Below are 6,149 nucleotides of genomic sequence, written 5' to 3' on the forward strand. Positions count from 1 at the left end.
CACTATACTGTTTTTATTCTCGGAAGAACGTTTAGGCATTGGCCGAGATCCGTTAGCTACTTTGCCACATCACACAATTTTTCTTAAATATATCAGTTCTTTTTACTTTTTATTGAAATTCAAGTATTAAGTATGGATTATTTAGCTCATCAAACCATGCAGTGCTACAAATGGTTCTGGTTTTAAAATAATATACAGTCTAGATTTTAAATAAATATCACAACATTTGACAACGTAGCCTCGCGGCGTTGTTCGAGGTGCATATTGGTAGGGTCAGATGACTCGAGTCAGAGAGATAGGGTGGCTCAGCCTCTCGAGGGATATTCCCACGATGGGAGCAACTCCCAAGTGCTCGCGTGTTCATCACAGCCAGGAGAAAGAACTTATTTACAGTAAGAATAAGTATTTTTAGAAGAGAAGGGCCAACAGAGATCCTATCATTGCATCATCCAGACATGAAAGCTCGAACAACCAAAGCCAATCATGTGAGTGAGACGACAGTGCGACGAATCTGCTGTCCCAGATCGAAATTACGCGAAACAATTACCACGAACAAATTATAGAAAAAAAAGTATTCGCACAGCATCATACAATACTGAGAGAGAGAGAGAGAGAGAGAGAGAGAGAGAGAGAGAGAGAGAGAGAGAGAGAGAGAGAGAGAGAGAGAGAGAGAGGACAGGAGGGTCGCCTGTCCTTTCCACCAAAGTGTCCTGTAGAGACACAGCAACGCATCTCACGGGGAAATTCCCTATTCGGCCAATGCCTAAACGTTCTTCAATGAGTAAAAACACTATAATCCGTTTTTTGCGGATTCCGTCTCCGTTCACCATCCAACAATGACGTCACAAAAACAGAGTCCGTACCGAACGGAGGAGTTGGCCGCCGTCTCGGTATCCGTGTTTGTCAACATGGCCGCATGGAGAAGAGGCCTCGACAAGGAATTTGAATACTTCTTGTCACCTTGTTGCTCGCAGCTGATGAAGAGAGCCCAATGAGGTGGAGAAGAGTGTCATTTATTGCACAGTTAAGAAGTATAAGTAACTACACGCTAGTGAATCCTACAAGGCACGATGGGGACAGTAATGTCTGCTGCATCAATGCATGATGTGGTGGAAAGGGAGGGTATACTAATATTTTCCGGTTGTCTGGTTGTCAATTACCACTATTACCACTGTCATTACCATAGCTGTTGAGTATAGCTTGTTGTGTTTCTGCAGTTTGTTGGGCTGAAACCTATCCAGTCCATCCTTTTGCTTGTGTTTACATGCTTTGCGGTGATGCCTCACCTCACGCTGGGACCACAGTCACTCCTCTTTTTCCACGAAGTGAAAAAATGTTTAATTTACAACATAGCATTATCACATTACAAATATGTAATTCAATAACGCTTTTTCATGTACTTGAGTATCATACATAGAACATTCAAAATATCAGTACGTGCAACAATGTCCGTCTCTCCGTACAAAGTTAAACTTGGTTCATCTTTTCCGGTCGACAGCGTCCATTCAAGCGGATGCGGAAACAGAGCACGGTTCCCACTACAGTCGCTCGAACGGAAACGGTGGTGACGTCATTGTTGGACGATGTATAAAGACGGAATTCGTAAAAAGTCGTGTACACCAGGCCTTAACCGGGCTTGTTTCCGCGTGACGTCACTGGGGTATGTAGCGAGCCGAGGAGGGAAGCAAGGAGGTGGAGACCCATCCAAGGCGAGCGGTTCCTGTAACACAACTAACACGTTAATTTCTCGCAAAATAAAGCAAAACACAGCATATATGTATAGAGTATTTTCGACTTGGAATTATTATTGTGTCACGTTGAGGGAGAGGGCAAGGTTTTTTCTGTTTTAATTAAAAGATTTAATTAAAATTTCGGGTATTTATTTATTGTTGGTATTGAAATTTGCTGTTGAAATTCCTTTGCTTTGATTTGACTTATTGTTCAATTTAGTTTTGATTTAGCTGTTGTTAATTGATATGAAAATACTAGATTAGCTGCCATCAGCCATGGTTTCTGCCAAATATTTTTGGCCTTGTTTTGTATGGTAGCCTTAGCACTGGAAAATTTCATGACAACCAGAGTGAGTTTTATTGATGTTAGTTTCTAAATAACACTAAAGATTTACTTCTTCTTCCTTCCCTCCTTTATTTCAACCAGATGGCACTGTATCAGTCTCAACAATTTCTATTATTATAAATATGTATGTTCGCTGTTTCATATATTCACCCCACCTGCGTACATACTCGTATGTTCGTCTTCCTTCCTGGTCATTTCTCCTCCTTCTCTATCTCAAGGGAATTTCACACCCACTTCCAGTCCTTAGGGATAACTATCTGCGATACACTTAGCTCAGATAAATGCAGCCCGCATGGTAGCGAGCTCTCAGTTCATTTGGGAGCTCAGACAAATACAGCTTGCATGGCAGCGAGCTCTCAGTTCATTCAGCAGTTCAGACAGAGTCCCAGTCAGAGTCTCAGTCCCAGTCAGTCACCCAGTCACGAGCAATCGGTCTTGGTGTTCTGAGATGTCTACGGCAGTTTTTCTCACCCTTTCAGCTACTGACTTTATACAGGATCCTTATCCGTCCATGCAAGGAGTATGCTTCACATGTGTTGTGGGGAAGGGGGGTGGTCCACTCATACCGCTCTTCTAGACAGGATGGAATCAGAAGCTTTTAGTCTCATCAACTCCTCTCCTCTAATTGACTGTCTTCAGCCTCTTTCTCATCGCCGCAATGTTGCATCTCTTACTGTCTTCTACCGTTATTTTCATGCTAACTGCTCTTCTGATCTTGCTAAATGTATGCCTCCTCTCCTCCCGTGGCCTCGCTTCACAAGACTTTCTTCTCTCTCTCACCCCTATTCTGTCCACCTCTCTAATGCAAGAGTTAACCAGTATTTTCAATCATTCATCCCTTTCTCTGGTAAACTCTGGAACTCCCTGCCTACTTCTATATTTCCATCTTCTTATGACTCGAATTCTTTCAAGAGGGAGGTCTCAAGACACTTATCCTTCAATTTTTGACTACCGCTTTGGACCCTTTTTGGGGACCGGCATCTCAGTGGGCCTTTAAAAAAAATTTTTTTCATTGGATTTTTGTTGCCCTTGGCCGATGTCACTCCTTAGAAAAAAAAAAAAAAAAAAAAAAAAAAAAAAAAAAAAAAAAAAAATATATATATATATATATATATATATATATATATATATATATATATATATATATATATATATATATATATATATATATATATATATATATATATATATATATCTCATTGAATGTGATAGCTAGTTGAGCATTTATTATTTTTCTTAAGATATTTTCTTTATACCTTATGATTGTCTTATGTTCTTTTTTAAAGAAGGAAGAGTTTTTTTTTAGGAAGAGTTGCCTCACTAGATGTCGAATCCTTGTTCACGAATGTTCCAGTGGATCGCACCATCAACTACATCATGGAACGTGTTTATCACAATGAAGCAACACCTAAGCTTGCGATCCCAGAAGCTGTACTCCGAGAACTGCTGGAGTGCTGCACTAAAGAAGCACCTTTTACCTGCCCCCGCGGTAACAAGTACTGCCAGGTAGACGGCGTGGCAATGGGTTCTCCTCTCGGTGTACTCTTGGCAAACTTCTTCATGGGTTGCATCGAGGAGGAAGTTTTCAAGAAAGTAAAACAGCCGGATATATATTGCCGGTATATTGACGACATTTTCATCAAGACAAAGGACGCAGCCGAAGCAGAGCATCTTAGACTTCACCTCCAAGAAACATCTGGGCCTACATTTACTATGGAAAACAGCAAAGATGGAGCCATGCCCTTTCTCGACGTCCTAGTGCAACAAGAAGAAGGAAGATTTACCACCAGCGTCTACACAAAACCAACGAATCCTGGACTCTGCTTGAACGGACGAAGTGAGTGCCCCACGAGGTACAAGGATTCCACTATCTCAGCCTACATCAGAAGAGCGCTTACACACTGCAGCACGTGGAAACAAGTCCACCAAGAAATACAGCGCTCAACTCAAGTCCTCATAAACAACAATTTCAGTGAAAAGGACATCAACCGCCTAGTAAAGAAAATTGACGACAGCTGGCATAACAAGAAGCAACAAGAGGATAAGAAAGGGAACATCAACATCTTCTATAAAGCAACTTTCTCTACCGCCTACGAAGAAGATGAGAGGGCCATCACGCAGATTGTGAAGAGGAACATCAAGCCTTCCGACCCTGACAGACAAGTTAAACTGATAATTTATTACAACACCAAGAAAACCAGCCATCTTCTGAAAAATAACCCCTCAAAAGAGAAAGAGAGCCTTCAAAAGTCACATGTCATATAATTATAGGTTTACGTGTAACCAAGGAAACTGTGAAGTCCTTCCCTCCACCTATGTTGGCATGACAACAAGACTCTCCCAACGACTAACTTTCCACCTCGTAGCAGGAGCACCCAAGAAACATCTGAAGGAGAAGCATAACATAAACATCACAAGAGGAATGCTAGTAGATAAAACGGAGATCCTAACTACATGCCCAGACACCAGGCGTCTCCCCATCTTAGAAGCACTATATATAAAAGAGACAAACCCTACATTAAATCAACAATCCGAAGACCTACAAGCATTACCAAGCGCGCGAGGACCCAGCTTGGGTAGCAGCCCAGCACAGCCCGCGACAGCCGTCAGCCAATCAGAGACCAGGACGCGCAGCGGGGTGACAAGCCTACCGGTATAAATACACCCCCGCAATCAGCTTGAGCCATTCTCTCCGACACCCTTAATACGGAAAGACCTTCGCTACTGAAGAAGGGTCAAGGACCCGAAATCGCCATCTAGCGAAAATGACTAGCTTCGGCGAGGTCATACAGCCAATTAAAAAAGAATATAAGACAATCATAAGATATAAGGAAAATATCTTAAGAAAAATAATAAATGCTCAACTAGCTATCACATTCAATGAGATATGTATTAGAGAAAGACTCCTGCCCATATACACCCTTAATAAATATAAATATATATATATATATATATATATATATATATATATATATATATATATATATATATATATATATATATATATATATATATATATATATATATATATATATATATATATATATATATATATATATATATATATATATATATATAAACAAATAAAATAAATAAATAATTTTTCTCTTTGAATATACACTTATATATACCAAATAATTAATAAATCTCTGTTACTTTGGACTTGTGGGACCCTTTTACTGGAAGGAATGTTACTTAATCAGTTCGTGATAAATACTATGAATGAATATTTTCCACCATTAATTTGAAAGTGCCCTGAGTTCCTTAATTACTAAAAAAAAAAAAAAAAAAATCTTAAAAATAGTGTAGATGCTACAACAATGTGTATGTATCACTGGTGCACGACAACTATCTTATCAAGACAATTTAACCTAAATTGTTCACATCCTAAATTTTGCTTCCAGCCCCCTAAAAAAAAGATAAATAAATAAATAGATAAATAAATAAATAAAAATGAAAAATAAATAAATAAATAAAATAAATGAATAAACAAATAAATAAATAAAATAAAATAATAATAATAATAATAATAATAATAATAATAATAATAATAATAATAATAATAATAATAGTAATAATAACTAAATGATAAAGGGAATTTTCCATCCTTCTCTCTGTGGGCAAAGATGTCAATCAGTCTCTCACGCCGAAATCTCGCGCCCAGCCTTACATAGTGGCGCATATCATCTAAAACAGGTTCCTTTGCATAGCTGTAAGTCATTATTTTGCAATATCCTTAATATTTTAGATCCTTTCTACATTCACAAATTATTCTTCAACATTTTTGCTAAAGGTCCCACATACTCCCGGATTCTAACACTGTCTATTAATAATTTTTTCATCTAAATATTAACAAAGAATTTATCTCATAATACATAATATTATCAGTTCTGGCATATTTCCTCTTCATCTACAATATTTTGTGATTGGGATTTATCATGTGACTGGCCCAGCAGAAACCGGGAACATGGTTATTTCACAGTTGCCCTGCAAACCAAGGGATATTACTCCGCGCACACCTCCTTCATCTCCATAAACCAATATTTAATTTAAGAACTTGTAGCTTATAATTT

This window comes from Scylla paramamosain, chromosome 15 (assembly GCF_035594125.1).
Source record: "Scylla paramamosain isolate STU-SP2022 chromosome 15, ASM3559412v1, whole genome shotgun sequence".
In the NCBI taxonomy this organism is placed as follows: Eukaryota; Metazoa; Arthropoda; class Malacostraca; order Decapoda; family Portunidae; genus Scylla; species Scylla paramamosain.